The sequence below is a fragment of the Podarcis muralis genome, chromosome 6 (assembly GCF_964188315.1).
Source record: "Podarcis muralis chromosome 6, rPodMur119.hap1.1, whole genome shotgun sequence".
Classification (NCBI taxonomy): Eukaryota; Metazoa; Chordata; class Lepidosauria; order Squamata; family Lacertidae; genus Podarcis; species Podarcis muralis.
In genome coordinates this window covers 8,468,204-8,486,753 of record NC_135660.1, presented here as the reverse complement: position 1 = coordinate 8,486,753, position 18,550 = coordinate 8,468,204, and positions in this window count along the sequence as shown.

Genomic DNA, 18,550 nt, shown 5'->3' with positions numbered 1-18,550 from the left:
GCGTGCCCAGAGCAATGGATGGGAGATTTAAACATAAACCTCTCCCACTTGCATCAGATGTATGTCAAGCAACAAAGGGAGTCGAGTAGCCAGAGTTTCCAAGGGACTGGCTGTACGAGGGCCTTTGGGGGAGGAAGGGCAACGGTCCATCAAATCCTTGGATCGTAGCGTTGAGCGGAGGTCCCTTCATGGAAGAATGCAGTGTGCGTCTTCTTCCAGGCAATGACTCGCAACAATTGGAGCTTTTGCAAAGGAGTCTTAAGGAAGTGTAGCGAACTCAGATTGTTGAGCCTTTACAGATGACCGTCAGAAGAACCTTTCTGCTCAGGTCAAAGGTGTAGGTAGGCCAGCATTCTGCTCTCACAGTTGCTGTTGGTAGCCTCTGTTTGCCTTGAGAGAGAATGGACTGCACCTTTGTGGGTGAAGTGAATCTGTGTTGGTTTTGTTGCATTAGGAACATTGAACCTCTGTGGGGCATTAGGAACATTGTGACCTCTGTGGGGCATAAGCCTGGGTAGCGTATATGGAGGTCCTGGGCTGCCCAGATGACAAGACTCCCCTCTTGACCTCACTGATGTTGTCCTATGGAAAGCAGAGCTATACATTTGGCACCAGCTTGACTGCGGGAGTTGCCAGAAGAGACGTACAAGCCACCTTAGGGACTCCTCTCTAGATTAGTGTAGGGGCTTCTTAGCCTTCTCTTTTCCTAAAGATGTCCTGCAAGGCAGCAGAGCTTTGCGACCAGAGTTTTCCTTCTCCTAGATGGGCTACCTTCCTAGGTTGACTAGCCCTGTCTGCCCCAGGAGGAGCACAATGTGGTACCAGAGGTACTAGGTAAAGGTAAAGAGATCCCTGACCATTAGGTCCAGTCGTGGACGACTCTGGGGTTGCGGCGCTCATCTCGCTTTACTGGCCAAGGGAGCTGGCGTACAGCTTCCGGTTCATGTGGCCAGCATGACTAAGCCGCTTCTGGTGAACCAGAGCAGTGCACGGAAACGCCGTTTACCTTCCTGCCGGAGCGGTATCTATTTATCTACTTGCACTTCGTGCTTTCTAACTGCTAGGTTGGGAGGAGCAGGGACTGAGCAACGGGAGCTCACCCCGTCGCGGGGATTCGAACCACCAACCTTCTGATCAGCAAGTCCTAGGCTCTGTGGTTTAACCCATGGTGCCACCCGCATCCTTTACCAGAGGTACTACTCTTTCCCTAACACCCCTAGCACCCCAGTTCTCACAATGGAAGCCTCCAAACAGAGCTGCTTTCTGTATAAGGCAGTATTTGGGGAGAATGAGGGTGTTTTGAGTTGAATGTCTTTTCTTAAGAACATAACAAGAGCCCTGCTGGAGCAAGCCAATGGAGCATCGAGTTCAGCATCTTGTTCTTAAGAGTTGCCGACCAGATGCCTGTGGGAAGCCTTCTGCTTTCACAACTAAAGTGACAGATAGACATACCTGTGGATCAAACACCGTTTTAACCATCCGTCTTGTTTTTATTTTTATTTTTATTAATTAAATTTGTATATCAAGTTCACAATGGAAAAATGCAAAATAAAGAATTGAAAATGTTTCTTCTTCCCTATTTTCCTTAGCACTGCATGTACAATGAAATGATTTTCTTAAAAAAGTGATTTTAAACACACACACACCAAGTAAAACAATTGCACAACCACACAAGGGATTAGAAGAGGTAGAGCTGTGATGTCACCGGGAAGAGCTGCCACCAGTCAGTAGATCAGGGGTCAGCAAACTATGGCCCATGGGCTGGATCCGGCCCAGTTGCCTTCAGGATCTGGCCCATGAAAGGTTGGTGGATCGGCATGGGTTTTTTTCCCCTAGCTGCCATTTTTTTCTGTGCCGCCATTTCCCCCCTCCCTCTCACGCACTGCTAAGGCGCCTCCTTCCCCCCTCCTGTGAGCAAAGGCAGCACCAGTCACAGCCAATCACCTGCAAAGCTGTTTGAGGCCCTGGCCAATGGGCAAGCGGCTGCTGCGCGTGATCAGCAGTTGCCCAGTCATCTGGCCTCCACTACCAGCGGGAAGGCTCCGGACTGAGGGAAGGCCTCTGGAGACCTTCCCACAGTCTGGAGCTCGCCCTGCTGCTGGTGCAGCGGCAATCTGGCCTCCACTGCTGGCGGAAAGGCCCCCATCCCACCCCCGAAGTGCGGAAGAGGTGCCGGCAGCAGGAGGCCAAGCAGGCTGCAACGCAGCACCAAACCCAGGCAAGGACCCCCCCCCCCATCCAAACAATGACTATCATCAGCGCAGGTAAGGAAAAAATAATAATTTTAATTTTTATCAGCTACAATACTGTCTGGCTTGAATGGAATGTGTCCTTTTAAAATGCATTTGTGGGTTATTTATGGGACCTGCCTGGTGCGCATAGTATACATAGGAATTTGTTTATCCCCCCCAAAAAATATATATATAGTCCGGACCCCCACAAGGTCTGAGAGGCAGTGGACCGGCCCCCGGCTGAAAAAGTTTGCTGACCCCTGCAGTAGAATCATGGATAACCAGCCTACTGCTCTTCAGATGTTGTTCAATTTTGACTCCCTTCATCCCCAACCAACATGGCCAATGATCAGAAATGATGCGTGTTGTGATTCAGCAACATCTAGAGGGTACCATATTGATTACACTTGGGGCAAGTGACCGTACAGGTGAGTGTCACCATAAATGACTATAGAGAGTGCCGTTGCACTCAGATCCTGCTTGCAAGCTTCCTGTAGGCAACTAGTTGACCATGGTGGGAACAGCATGCTGGAGTTGATGGACCAGAAGGGCTCTTCTTAGGTTCCTACGTTTTTAGATAACACCAAGCTAGATAGACCAATGATCTGAGTCAATATAAGGCAGATTCCTACATTCAACATAGCTCCCTTCTGCACCAAATATGCAGAGGCGGTATTTTCACTGCTTGACCTTGAAGAGGAAATCCATGTTTGGGACTAAAAACATGGAGGATGCCTCCAGATTGATGCTACTGCTGTAAAAATGTTCCATTCTGCATTCATCCAGTAAAGCAAATCTGTTTGATTATCTCGTTGCAGGATTTGTTCATTGTTCTTTGATTTTTAAGAGGGGAAGATGCTCAAGGCTGTCACTGGAAGGCCTTCATCAAAGAGTCCTCCTGGCTCTGGTGCACTGCAAACTGGTTGCGGCCAGTTTGGTCTCTCACAGCTCGGAGTGTTCTGGCATGCAGGAAAGATTCTGTTGAGCTCAGCCTGCATTTGCTGTGCGTTGCTGTCTCTGAGGGCCAAGAAACATTACAGTGCTATTACTGATCATCTTAAGCAGAGATGGCCCCGTTTATGAGCACTGCCTAATGAGAATGGATTAATCTGAAAGGACAGTCCCCCTAAGATGTGACTGCAAATGCTAAAAAGATGCAAATATTCAATCAAACGCTCACTTCTTGCTTTAATGCATTTCTAGATTGCTTCTTTGCAAGGGAGTGTGGGACAAAGACACAAGATGCTCTGAAAAACTCTTGCATGGAATTGCAAGTTCCCAAACACGGTGGAAGGAAATTCCAGACAAGCAGGCGGGGGAAGAGACAAAAGAAAAGACTTAGAGAATAATAATGTCCCTTAAAATTAGCATAATCTCAGATAGGGGTGTAAGAAGGCATCGTTATCTGTTCACCTTGCATTCATCGCATGCAGCACTGTTTTCCTTCCACTGCAATTTGTCTTCTGCCGAAGATTATTCCATTTGTATTGCTGTCCGCTGCAGCAAAATTACGCCACTTACCTAATTTACATTGTCATTATGTCACTGCACCCCATTCATTTCGGTGCAAAGGAAACACAGTGGAAATTGAGGGGGGGCACATAACTACTACTGTATAATTTGCAGACCGAAAGCAGCAACAGCAGCGAATGCTGATCACATTTGCTGAATTGATCTCCACTTCAGAGATAGGATGAATAAGAGAACACTGGCAATTTCTGCTCCCATTTCTATTCCACTTGGGATTCTAGGACATCCCTCATCTCAGATGTACTGCTCTTTAAAAGAACAGTCTGGTGAACAACCGTGAACAGCTTTGCTGTTTCAAAGAAATGGGTCCTTTGGTGATGCTGTCGTGAGCTGTCTTCCCTAGGCACACACTAGGACTCTTTTTGCATGTGTGCTATGGCTTCACCACCTTTTGAAATGAGTGGGAAGCCCTTGAGAGCAGGGCAAGGAAGGGGCAGACCATCACACCTTCCTTGGTCGCTTCAGTGGCTAGAAGTGGTACCGTAAGTCAATGCCCCATTAATGAACCTCATAACTCAGATTGTCAGAATTGGCCAAACTGCAGATGCAAACTCCTTAGTCTGCGCACAAGCACTTTGAGGCTGGGTGTCAATAGGCTGCAGAATGAGCAAGGAGGGAGAGGCCATATTCTCTTCTGGAAGCATGACCCTGTCTCCAAGAATCACCCATTGGTCCTCTTTTTATCTAGCCTATCTCGGGTGAGGCTATTTTAGACCCTGGGCTTTCCTTACACCCTGCATCGTCTAAGTGACTCTGTGTATTGCATAAGGAAAAGGAGGAAAAGGAGGTTGCAGAGGAGCTGAATGAATTCTGTGCCTGCATCTCCATCACGGAAGATGTAGGGCAGATGCTTGTGCCTGAACTCACTTTCTTGGTAAGAGCGTCTGAAGAACTGAGGCAAATGGTGGCGATAAGAGCTGAAGTCCTCGGCCTTATTGACAAAACAAAAACAAACAAATCACTCGATCCAGATGGCATCTTAAAGAACTCAGATGTGAAATCCCTGGTTTTCCAACAGAAATATGTGACTTGTTCCTCAGATCAACCTCTGGAAAGTGGCCAAGGCAACATCAAAAGGGGATCCAGGGGGGTCTTGGGAAATTACAGGCTGTTTAGCTTAACATCTGTCCCGGGTAAATGGGTGGAAAGATAACTTGATTAAAGATAAAATTTAGTGCTGGGCCAAAGCACTTGGCCCTGCCTGTTTCGGCACATTCGGGGGTGGGGAAGTCTCAGCACTTTCAGATGGGGGTGTACTTTGCGATTTGAAGAAGCGGCTGAGGTTGCTCCCTGCCCCCACTTCCATGGGTCTGTGGAGACAGCCATCTCCCTTCTCCTCCCTTTGCCCGGGAAAGCTCCTGGAAAAGATGCTATATCACTCATGCAAATTTAGAAATAGCTCCTGTAATTTAAACAGAAACACAATAGGCCTCCCTGCAGTGGGGAAGACCAGGACCAGGTGGTCTGTTTGCCTGTTCAGTCTGCGATCCTGTGGCTAACATACCCTTCCTCAGATGAAAACGGGACAATAGGGCAGGATGGTCATCAGCATTGGGCCCTACTGACTCCTGCAGTGCTTGAATATAATGCAGATTCCTTGGCTAAGACTCTGTTACCCACCATTCCTCTGGATTCACCTTCCTGAACTACGTCATCATGGATCACTTTCAGTGATGTCTACTCTCATTTGCTCCCACTGGGACTTGTACTTCCAACACAGGTGCTGCCTTTACCCCCCACCTCCATCAAGATTGCTAACGATTTCATGGTTTTGTGCTGATGGCAGGCTGGGGGGAAATGGAGAAGATCCTGAGAGTGTCCTCAACCCACTGCAGCTTAAGCCTACTCTTGTCAAACTCTGCAAAGGCCTGCAGAAGATGCTCATTTTTAAGACATCGTTTGGGGGTCCTGCTGAATCCCAACCTTGCAGACACAATGCACCCTGGTTGCGCACAACATTTCCTGTTGTTCAGATCAGCAGGAACTGCATTATTAATACCAACGCTAATGTTCTGCACTAAACCATTTTATATATGGAAGAGCTCCGCATTGTGTATGTTATTGTCAGTGTGCTCTACATCCATAATAACATTTCTGGTGACACAACCAAAATGACAAAAGAGTCTTTCCTTTTAAATAAAAAATGACGCCTGGGGCTTTGAGCCAGGAGACCACCTATTAAAAAATGTGTTGACAAAATGGAGCTGAATTCATGGATGGCAACAAGGTGATAAAGGCTTTCATTCATGCTTCTGACATAGGAAGAAGAAGCTGAAGGTACCGGGAATTGTTTAGCCGAGGGAAAAGAAGGGTGAGGATGACATGATCATGGTCTTCAAATATTTAAAGGTTCCTTCAAAGAGATGGGAGAGCAATTCTGCATTTGCCACTTGGAACAGGCAATGGTTATAAAAGTTGCAGGAGGATACCCTGAAGCTACAAATATTGAAGGAAAACTTTAATGACCCCATTGGATATGCTACTGTTGACAGCAGATATGTGTTTCTCTGATTGGGGTTTGGAACTGATGCATCAGAGTGAGATCGAGGGGGAACCTGTGGCCCTCCAGATACTGTGTTGGACTACAGCTCCCATTGTCCCTGACCACTGGTCATGATGGCTAGGGCTGATGGGAACTGGAGTCCAACAGCATGTGGAAGGTCAAAGGTTTCCCAACCTGCACCCAAGCAAAGTCAAAGTGCTGCACTGACTGCCTTTGCCCCGGTGCATGTGTGAGTTTGCAAGAGATCAGCAAAGAAGGATGGAGATTAGGATCTACATGGAGGGACAAAGAGCTCTCCTGCTCTTAGAATTCTAGGAATCTTGTCAAAACAACCATCATTGTTGGTTGTTGATTTCTCCAGGCTGTCAGCAAATACTGTTGTGCATTTTTCACACTATCCCCTGAAAGATTAAGGACAGGAAATTGGGCACTAAAATAGGAAATTTGGATTCTTCTGAAGCACAAATGCTGCAGTGAGACTCTTCTGATCACAATATGTTCTTGGATCGGGTGCTAGCAGAACATGCATGGTTATTATTGTGGAATCCTGGAGCTCTGAAATAAAGGCAGAGCCGGCCTTACCATCAGGCAGAAGATGGTGGAAGATAAGTCCTCCTGAGGCCTTCTGCCATTTCCCTTTGTTGGAGATCCTAGTTGTGTGTGTGCCAGCTGGGTTGTTACGCACCCCCTAAGCTAGCCTGCTGCCCTCGGGTGCAGTGGATGATGATGTCCTATTGCCAATGCTGAAGCAAAGTTCATCTGCCAGTCTATTCAGCTCTTATCCATGAACAGGACATATTGCCCTTTGCTTTAGGCAGCAGAAAGCCTTGGGGCAGCCCTGAACAAAGGGTCTCCTTTCAGTTCTATTTAGATGATGCAATCCAGAAGAGATGACCTGCTTTGACTAATACTGCCACTAGGGCAACTATGCCCCGGATCCAATATGTTGGGACAGAGAGCTTCTCCTTCTCTATAAGCTGCACCACTAACACATAGATAGATACCTGCTGGGAAGGTCCTACTGAGCATCCCCTCATTTCAACAGGTGAAATGAATCTCTTGCAGCGGAGGGGATACTTTCCCTTACGGACAATCTTCCAGAGGTCACAGATCAGTGGTGAGTGTTGACAGAGGCAAAATATGGGCAAAGGAACTCAACAATACCTTCTAGCTAGGCAAGAATACATGAGGAAGGGATGGAGCAGGACCCATGAAAGGCATGGCCTGGGGAGAGGCCATACGGCCAGATTTGGCCTCTGAGCCTGAGGCTCCCCACCCCCACCCCCAGGATGAGCACCTGAAGCAGCCTTAGATGGAGTTGTTCCATTGGCAGCCGTCCTTTCCAGCAGGGCTGGCTCATGACATTTTGCCACCTGAGGCCACCTATCAAATGCAGCCAGCTGCTGCTCCCCACCACCAGCTACTTCCCCTACCTCCTACCCACCTCCAGAACCCCGATATTTCAGCTGCTCCCCCACACCTCTCACTCTGAGGAAGGACGCATACGGGGCAATAGCATCCTGATGGAAGGGGCTCTGACCGCAGTGGCCACTCAAAGCAGCATGTTGTCAAGGAATCCTCGCGAAAGGGGGATGGAAAAGGAGAGCATCTCTCACTTTAATTTCACTGGGGAAGGGGAGAGAGAAAACCCTTCCTGGTTTTGGCTCCATCTGGAAAAGCAGCCTGGGCAGTAGTATCCTAATAGTAGCTAATACCAGTAGTGGCAGCAATAGTAAGTGTGTAGTAGAAAGAAGTAGCCACTTCAGCAGCAGCAGCGGCTCGGTTGAGGCTTATCTAGAAAACAAACTTGCTCTGCCTGCTTGCGAGCTCATGCCTGCACCTTCTTGCCAAATTTGACTGGGGAACTGGAGACCGTCTGCCTGGGTCCTCGCAGCCACCCTCCCTTCAGACGCCTCATGCTCCTTCCCAAACACACTTCCCTTTGTGAGCCTCGTGGCGAGTTCAGTGTTATTCAATAGCACTGCCCCCCCCCCCGGCGCACGCATTTTGCTGCAAGGGGGCCCCTGTAAGGCAATGCGCTGCAGTGCCTCTGCCAGTCATTGTGCCCTGGGATCAAGGACATATTCCAGACCTGCTCCCACCGATCAGGATATAGGTTGCCCTCCTCCATGTCGAGGGTTACCTCAGTCCTCCCCTCGACTTGTAAAACATTCCCATCCTTCAAACCTGTCATCCCTTTATGGCTTAATGCATCACGTAAGTACTTTAAAAGGGCAGGAGTCGGGGAGCTGTAATTGCCACTGGCACAACATCAGGCGCGCTCGGTTTCCCTCAGACTCTTTCCTCTGCCTCCGTGACTGCGATGTGAGAGCTGAGCCACACTCCCCCGCTGCAAACCACCACCCCCCAAGTTAAAACCAGGGTCACCCTTTGCTCTTACAACCTCAAAAGTCCATTTGGGGGGAGAGAGAAAAAGAATATCAGCCAGCCACGTCAGGGCCAGTCCTACTGTTAGTGAAACTGCTGCCTCAGATGGCCTGAGCTGGGAGGTGGTGGTAGCCTTCAGCTCTTCCTCCTGAGCTCCCTGACCAGACGCTTCTGTTGGAGAAGAGAGCTGTGTGGTATGCACCTTGCCCTTCATCTTTACCCTGTTGATCTCCCTCAGGGGGCAGTGCAGTAACCTGTTACTAGTATTGCAGTAGGAGCCACTACTATATGTGGAACGGATTACCTCAGGAGGTGATGGGCTCTCCTCAGAGGTTCTGAAGCAGAGGTTGGATGGCCATCTGTCATGGATGCTTTAGCTGAGATTCCTGCATTGCAGGGGGTTGGACTAGATGAACCTTGGTGTCCCTTTCAACCGTGGGGGCAACCTGAATAAAATATTGGGGGCCCCAGGTATGCCTCACTTGCATAATTGGTCACATGATGTGGTACATGAACACCATTTCAAAGACAACACCCATCAACTTTGGGGGAGCGCCCCCTCAAATATTTTATTGGGGAGAGGTGAAGGGACCTTGGCTCCTAGGAGTTGGATCCTATGCTTCCAACTCTACAATTCTATGGTAGACATGTGCCATTTTGTCTGTTGCCTCAGGTTGTGAAATGTCTTGGGCAGGCCTTGCCCCAGGTGCTCTGGTCTCCGGCCCTCTGAACAATCCCGGGGTCTCTCCCCCCCAACCCCCCCCCCAAGCCACATGAATCATTCGTCCAGCTATGAGACCTCCGTAGTTCATTTGCCTGGGTGGAAGGTATCCTTGGTCTCTGATAACGCTGATAGGTTGTCTTGGTGGAAGATGTTGTTGTTGTTTAGTCGTTTAGTCGTGTCCGACTCTTCGTGACCCCATGGACCAGAGCATGCCAGGCACTACTGTCTTCCACTGCCTCCCACAGTTTGGTCAAACTCATGCTGGTAGGTTCGAGAACACTATCCAACCATCTCGTCCTCTGTCGTCCCCTTCTCCTTGTGCCCTCAATCTATCCGAACATCAGGGTCTTTTCTAGGGAGTCTTCTCTTCTCATGAGGTGGCCAAAGTATTGGAGCCTCAACTTCACAATCTGTCCTTGCAGTAAGCACTCTGGGCTGATTTCCTTCAGAATGGATAGGTTTGATCTTCTTGCAGTCCATGGGACTGTCAAGAGTTTCCTCCAGCACCATAATTCAAAAGCATCAATTCTTCAGCGATCAGCCTTCTTTATCATCCAGCTCTCACTTCCATACATCACTACTGGGAAAACCATAGCTTTAACTATACGGGCCTTTGTTGGCAAGGTGAAGTCTCTGCTTTTTAAGATGCTGTCTAGGTTTGTCATTGCTTTTCTCCCAAGAAGCAGGCGTCCTTTAAAAGACGCCTGGTGGAAGATAGGGGTGTGCAAATGTGTGAAGCTACTGCATAAAGGTAAAATTTACATTTGTTGGTCCTGCCCAGTTTTGCCTCTGGCCCCGCCCACCATTGGCCCGTGGCCCATGGAAGGTTGAACGGAAGGGAATGTGGTCCTTGGGGTGAAAAAGCTCCCCATCCATTCTTAGGGCATAAATGCCAATGGCCTAAGCTCCTTGAAAGCCTTCTGCAGAGGACACCGGCACCCCTTTGCTGCTTTAGATGGGCGCCACCCTCTTAATTCGCCCACATCACCTCTGGGCCACAACAGAGCATCGTCCTTTTAGCTGCGCTAAAAGAATTCAAACATTCATTTTCAACCATTCCTTGGGTGGATGGGTGTGAACTGAAGTTGTCCAGAAAGGTTGGGTGGTGGTAATTATTTTTCTTGATTTTTCTCAGCCGAGTTTTGACATTCACCTTGCTTAGCTTGGCTTTCTAGGTTTTTCTTCTTCCTTGTCAAACTTCTTTTAGCAGCAGCACAAGTCTCTTTCTGCAGCTCCATGCCAGGAGCTCTCCCTGGAATGTGTTGGGATTGATGCCGTGCCACTCCCAAGGGATTCTGGGAAATGTAGTTGGCAGGAAGTGGCTCTCTCCATAGTTTCCTACGAGCCACACTTCCTTGCGAGACCCAGTAAGGTAAGGAGTAACCCCCTCCTGAACTCTTTTTGAGACATTTATCTGCGCCCCCCCCTTGAGAAAATGTTAAGAGAACTGGGCCCCATTCTACAGGGAGAGAATGCGACTGTTCCCAGGTTACAAAAAACCCTTGTTAGCCATTCATAGCCTTATCTTTCAAAGATCTCTCTTTCAAAGCCATCCAAATTGGCAGCCATCACTACATCTTTGTGGGAGTGGATTCCATAGTTTAACTTTATTTATTTAATTCCTTACTTGCTTACTTTTATTACATTCATATCTAATTGCACTGTGTTAAGAAGTACTTTCTTTTGTCCAATCGGAATCTTCCAATGCTCAACTTCATTGGGTGTCCATGACTTCAAGTGTTATGAGAGAGGGAGGAGAAACCTCTCCCTCTCCGTTTTCTCCACACTGGGCTGCTCCACCTCCGGATTTTCTCTACTGCGATTGGAATTAGGAACCCACACAGCCATGTCCCAATTCCTTGCTTCTCTGTGATGTTCTGATAAGCTGCAAGTAAAATTTACAGACCTTCCAAGTGTCCCCATTTTCCAGGGACAGTCCTGGATTTACAGAAGCTGTCCTGGTTTCTGATTTGATCTCAGAATGTCCCGCTTTTCCTTTGGACATCCCTATTTTCATCAGGGAAATGTGGGAGGGTATGGAATGATGTGACCCCAAAGCCAAGGAGATTAGTAACTACACAACCTTTAGAAGACATCTGGAGGCAGCCCTATACAGTGGTACCTCAGGTTACAGACGCTTCAGGTTACATACGCTTCAGGTTACGGACTCCGCTAACCCAGAAATAGTACCTTGGGTTAAGAACTTTGCTTCAGGATGAGAACAGAAATTGTGCTCCGGCAGCGCGGCTGCAGCAGGAGGCCCCATTAGCTAAAGTGGTGCTTCAGGTTAAGAACAGTTTCAGGTTAAGAACGGACCTCCGGAACGAATAAAGTACTTAACCCGAGGTACCAATGTATAGGGATGTTTTAAAATGTTTAATTATGTTTTTATATATGTTGGAAGCTGCCCAGAGGGGCTTAGGGCAACCCAGCCAGATGGGTAGGGTATAAATAATAAAAATATTATTATGGAATAGGACATCCCTATTTTCACCAGAGAAATGTTGGAGGGCATGGTTTTGGGGGTACTACAACTTCCACCAGCCCCAGCTGTAGTCCCTCCAAAAGAGCTGGAGGGCCCCAGGTTGGGCAAAACTGGCACCAGCTGTGCTAGAAGCACACACAAAGCGCGGTGTCCTCTTTGTTGCCAGACCCTGCCCTCTCCCTCCCTACCCAAAAGACAACAGCAGCTACGGACCCTCTGGAGTGGAATCAGGTGCCAGACTGCAAGGAAAGAGGGAGGCTCGGGGGAGCCCGGGCGAGTGGGCAGCAGGAAGGCACTCATTGCCCCCGGGGCCAGGGGCAGGGAAGGAAGGAAGGAAGGAAGGAAGGAAGGAAGGAAGGAAGGAAGGAAGGAAGGAACCAATGACAGGAGCTTCTCCAGCCTCCCCGTTTTTTGGGAGCAAGTGAGGAGGAGGAGGAAGAGGAAAGGGCATAACACAGAACTTGTAGACATCCAGCTGAATGTTGGGAGATTACAGAACATATGAAAGAAAGGACTTCTTCACACTGTACTTGTTTAAATAATGGAACTCACTTCCACAGGAGGCAGTGACCGCCACCGAACTGGATTGGACTCATGGAGGAGGGGCCTATCACTGGCTACTAGCCCAAGGTGGCTGTGTTCTGCCTCCATGATTGAAGGCAGTACAGTGGTACCTCGGGTTACATACGCTTCAGGTTACAGACTCCGCTAACCCAGAAATAGTGCTTCAGGTTAAGAACTTTGCTTCAGGATGAGAACAGAAATTGTGATCCGGCGGCGCGGCAGCAGCAGGAGGCCCCATTAGCTAAAGTGGTGCTTCAGGTTAAGAACAGTTTCAGGTTAAGTACGGACCTCCGGAACGAATTAAGTACTTAACCCGAGGTACCACTGTAATGCTTATGTACATGAGAGTTGATCTTGCACCCAGGTCCTACTTGCAGGTTTCCCACAGGCAGCTGGTTGGCCACTGCGAGAACGGGGGGCTGGACATGATGGGCCATTGAGCTGACCCAGCAGGGCTTTCCTTGTGTCCCTGGACTATGCTAGCAATTCCCCCCATGAGCCAGGCATTGCTTGCATACATAGACGGAGTCCCCCCTAACCGTGGAGAGACATTACGGGGGCAGTCTGGGAGCGACTGCGGGGCATGGCAGCCACACCGTTCCAGGAAACAAGGCTGCTTTCCAGAGGTTCCTGCTTGGTAAGAAGTTTACCATCACGTTTTTTCTCTCCCTCCCCCCTCCCTCCCTCCCTCGTGTGTGTTTGAAGACGAGGCAATAAATAATAAAAATGCATATGGAATTTGAATATGAATGATAAGAACAGCTGTGTGTATCCATTATGAATGAACATAAACAGAAATGTATAAACTGAGATTTGGGGGGCTTTGGGAAGAATTAGTGTCTTTGTTCCTGGATTTTTTTCCTATCAGAGCTTGAACCAAAGCCATTAGCTTAAACTCCCCTGCAGTAGACGAAGCCAGGAGCCTCATTTCGCCTTGGCTGGGAGCCACCCTGAATTCTCTTCCACAGCTCGGTTAGACCTAATCCTAACAAATTTGCCCGGAGAAGTGGTTCTCTTATTACACAGCCTCATTTGAATGCTTTCCAAGGTTAATTTCAGCTACCTCTCTTTCAAAAGGTTCCCCCCTGCCCACCCCCTTCCCTCCCCCCCCATTTCCCATTGCCCTCAACCCCCCCTCTCCTCCCCATGCGTCGCCTCCCCCCCCCCCAGCGGACAGCTCTGATCTGAACGTCGCTCAAACCCAAAGACGCAATTGGTTTTAAATTAGAAAATAATACTCTGTGCGTGTTTTTTTGCTCTCTTTTACCGCACATGGTTACAGAGTTTACCCGGAGGGAGGTTCTAAAGCCAAGCGATTTACTTTGTAAAATTAATTGTAGCTTTCATGGGTTGAAATGGCCCCAGAGGGCAGTACCCAACAGGCATTTACTCTTGTAATGTTATTGACTTAGTTTATAATCTGATTCCAGTTACCCGATTTCCTCCGGCCCCCTCCTCGCAAACCGTCCCTGCGCCACAGCCTCAAATGCTTCTGAGTGTGTTTATGGGCTTTTCTCTCGCGAAGTTATGGGCCAGGCGTCCCAGAGTCTCTGAGCCGAGTGGGAACGCCGTCCTCCGAAGGGCCGGTTGCCAGCCGAGAAAATGGGACTTGGGAGTCTGGATCACTCGTTTATAAGGCTGACAGAAGGGGTTCAGGGTTTGCAACAGACTGTGGAAGGAGGCTTGTCTAAAATCGAACATAGCCTGGAGAGAAAGGGGTGAGGGGGGGGGGGAGAGAGAGAGAGACTGTGCTCATTAGGAAGAGTGTCTGTCCGATACATTATTGAAACATCCAGTCCGGGGTGTGGGGCACAGAACGACGATGAGCATTTAAAGGTCATAAATGGAGAGTACATCAAGGACTGAGTGTCTTCAAGGGAATGCATAGCAAAAATATGGAATGCGTTCGAATCTTAAGGAACCTTGGGAGATGTGGAGAATGAGATCCAGGCATTTGTAAAATAAGTGAATGGAAGTACATTTCCAGCATTTTGGAGGGTGGGGAACAGGGTGCCAACTCGATAAAATATTGGAGGCCTTGCATAATCGATCACATGACATGGTGTGCACACACCATTTGAATGGCAGTGCCCGTCAACTGGAGGGGGGGGTGTGTGCTCAACTATTTATGCGTTGTATCCTATGGTGGGGAACAGGGTCAATCATGGTGGTTCTAATGGAACCAGCAACAAAATGTTGCAGTGTAAAGTTCTCTGGTTCACAGTACAAGCCGGCCAGCCATGCCCCTTTTCATGAGACTCCATTCCATTCTCCCTCCCATCCACTCCCCCCCAAATTGTTGGATTGGGGTCACTCTGTAACCCTGGTTTATGTCCCAAATGGACCCATGTGCAGCCCTACTAATTATACAATTTTTTGCTATGGCCGCCAGGTCTCAAGGTTGGGGCCGGAGCTGCAGGGTTTTACCCTCCATCCAAAGATCTCCTGGGTGATCTCAGGATAGCGACTCCATTGCGAGGAATCACCCATTTCCCACTAAATCCATTCCAAACACACACACCCTGCATCCCGAAATCACCTTCTTTTCCCATCTCCCCCCCCCCACCCCATAGGAAGTAATAAGTAATTTCTCCATGGCTGTCATAAAATCTATACACTGCTTGATTGTAAAGAAGAACACCTGAAAGCAGTTTACAAAGAGAATAGAACAATAAAATTATCAGTAAAAAACAGGGAAAACAACTCTTTAAAGCATTCAGAAGGTAAAATCCAATGCCCTTTTAAAACATGTTGGGGAGGGGGGATTATTGGTTTCTTGTTTTAAAATTTTTATTATGCACTTTGTGTTTTTATAGTGTGATTTTATCTTCTGAACTGCTTTGATACCTGCAGGTATAGGGCGGTATACCAAACAAACAAACAAACAAACAAACTAAAGCAGATTACAATATACTTCAACATTCTACATGTCTGGGTAGGCTTGTCTAAACAAAAATGTTTTTTTGGGGGGGTTGCATTTGATAAAGCGGTGAATAGATCGTGTTAAATTAAAATAAAGACGGTTGATCTGCATAGAAATAAAACATGAAACATTGGGTTTTGCCTTATAAGCGTGTGGCATCTATTTCCCTAGAACAGATGGTCTCTCCAAATGAACTGGGCATCTAGAGAAGAGCGCGTTGTTGCTGTTTTAATAGAGATGCATATTTGTTCAGCATATGTTTAGAACTGCACACCATGCTGCAATTCCCTCGTAACGGGCTTGTTTCTCTCCTTTACACTTTCTTGATGGTCTCCTCGACAGAATAAACTTCATTTTGCCCTTTTAAAAATGCCCGTCTCCGTTGTCTCAGATGCTGGGTTAAAAGGAGCAGAGAGCCAAGTTATCGGAGGGGACAATGGCTTTGTGTGTGTGGAGGGAGATGCTGCAAGGTTTAGTATAGGTTACTAGTCTGAGGTAAACATCAACTGTCCTTCTCTGTGGATGGCTGCCAAGTGGGAGGGATTTTACAGGCCTGGCGAGAACTTTATCCTCTTCTTGGACAGTTCCCAAAGGCAGAGGATACAAAGGCAGAAAAACAACTACAACAGAGTCTCTCTTTTTCTGCCATTAATGCACATTTATTTGTTCAACTTATGCCCCACCCCTATACTGAGTCAAGCCTTTCATGAGTAAAGATGGACCAATCTGTTTCTCTCAGTTACTCATTTTTCCAATCTTATGGGAGGAATTCGACACAGCACTATGGGCATGCTTCTGTCAGTGCAAGCATTTCGGTTTGCTGGTTGGAAAAATCTCCTGTTCCCCAAATGCTGCTCTGGAGGGTCTTCTGTTTATTTGACAAGCCTATTTGGGGAGATACAGGGGTTCCACAGAGGGAGGAGATGGGGGAAGCCCCATTGCGCTAGTGGAAGCCATTGCACTGGCTTCTACTAGCTGGACACATGTATCAACTCCCAACTTTGCTTTCGTTCTCTGCATTTCCACACCAGTTTCCATTCATCAGCATTTTATGCAAATTTCTCTTAATATAATCATGCTTAGTATGGATTTTTATCTGGCAAGCACATTTATTTCCCCAATATAATGAATGTTGTTATTTTTCACAAATATATGCATTTTATCTACATTTCACCACAGTATGTATGCATTTGTGTACATATTGGCTGGAGAACTGTGTTGGAAGATGCCGAGAAGTGCAAATTTGGAAAGAGGGCTGTGTTTTGGTTCACACATTGTTTTGGAAAGAGCCTATCGTGCAGCTTTGCACCACGTACGAACTTTGCGTGAAATACGAACTTTGCAAGGAATACAAACCGAACCGAATTGCTCCACGATCCGTAGCTGTCAGGCACATGGCAGGCTGCCTGCCCACACTTTTAGGAAAACCCATCCAAGGATATCATGGGGTGGTCACGCTGTGGAGACACCCAGGGAGGCTGCCAAATCAAGAGACTTGTCGAATTAAAGGACACCCCCCCCATAAATAGTCCCTTGGTCCCCTCAAAAGGAAGGTAAGTGCAACCAAAAGCTTGCAAGCCCTCCACAAGAATTTCACCTCAATGTTCCCTCTCCTTTTGATAATTAATTAATGGAGAACAGTTGGGGGGGAACACTCCACAGAAAACATTTTCAGCACAGCATCAAACCCAATGACCCCTGCGAGGTCCAAGTTTTCATTCGTTCCAAAACAAATGCACACTTTCTGCCAGCGTTCGTTTGGAGGGAGTTGTTCCCTGACCTTGTGGAGCCCCAGAAACCTCACAGCCTTGGCCAGAATTCTGCATTATTACTATTACTACTACTACCCTCCAGATTTCATTGAGGAATTCAGGTGGAAGAATGGACAGCGTAGAGATTACGCCTCAGTCTAATTCCTTAAGGTTCTTGCTGTGCAATTTCCCTGCCATGTATTATATGCTTGCTTTGCACCCTCCTGGAAAACAGAAGGTTGATCAACCTGTTCCGGACTCTCCTATTGAGTGTCAAGATTCAAGATGCCCCCCAGGCTTAGCCATTGATTTAAGTAACCAGCAGCAGCACACTGCACTAGAGAGCCTGGAGATTTCTGCCTGTTGGAACCAACACACTCGCTGTATGTCCTTTCCGCATTATTCTCTCCCATCAAATAAACCTGTCCTTTCTATTTCATCGCTCCCACTATATAGGAAGGAAGTGGTGTGGATTACTTTGGAGATGAGTCGCACATATGCAAGATCTTCTTGCGCTCACACGCCAGTTGGTAACTTGCACCAGATCATGCAATCAGTCTCCTTAGATTTTGTGTTGGAGGAGGGATGTCTCACAACTGTATTAATACCCCTGAAGGACTGGTCTGAGGGTCCTTGTAGGGTCCTTTATGTTTCCAACAGAAGTCACTCAGATGCTTCTGGGAAGCCCCAAGCCAGTCGTCAAGGAAACAGAAGTCTGTTCGCAGTGTGTCTGATATCCAATGGTACACTGCCTTTGAATATAGAAGCCATGGGAGACTTTGGGTGTCAAAATTTCAGCGGTGCCCTGTGTTATCCCAAAATTCAGTGCTCCCCACCTTTCGCCTTCCATTGTTGCGGCAGCCCCTGCAGAGTCTCACTCCCTGAAATCCACCTCCGATGGAAACTGCATTTAGCTATTCTGCCAGGTGTTAGGATATCCTTTCCCACAATGCCCCAACAGAACATCCCTCTGGGGGCTTATGGGTAGTTTTAAATGGTCACTTCCTGGTTGCCATCTGCTGCTTGGTAAGCATGAGGCCTGGCTGGTGGCCGGGAGGGAGGGACCCAAGTGGCATCAGCACAAGTGGGCACCCTTGGGTGCTAAGGCAGAGCCACATGTTGCCAGGTGCTGAAGGCTACTAGTTTCAACCCAGGAACTCTGCCTGTGGTGCTCATTCTGAGAGATTCTTTGAGATCTCCAACCTTGTGTACACATGGTGATTCACTGAACCATTAGAGTGTGGGACTCTTACTCTCTGGTTTATGGGTTCAAGACCCGTACTGGGCAGAAGATTCCTGCATTGTGGGGACTTGGACTAGGTCACCCATTACAACAATTTCTCTTCCAAATATTCAAGCAGCATCTCCTCCAAAACCTTTTAAAAAATCTGCTTTTTTCTCATTGGGTGCATACACTCCCACAACGACCATTTTTTCTCCTTGCACCCCGA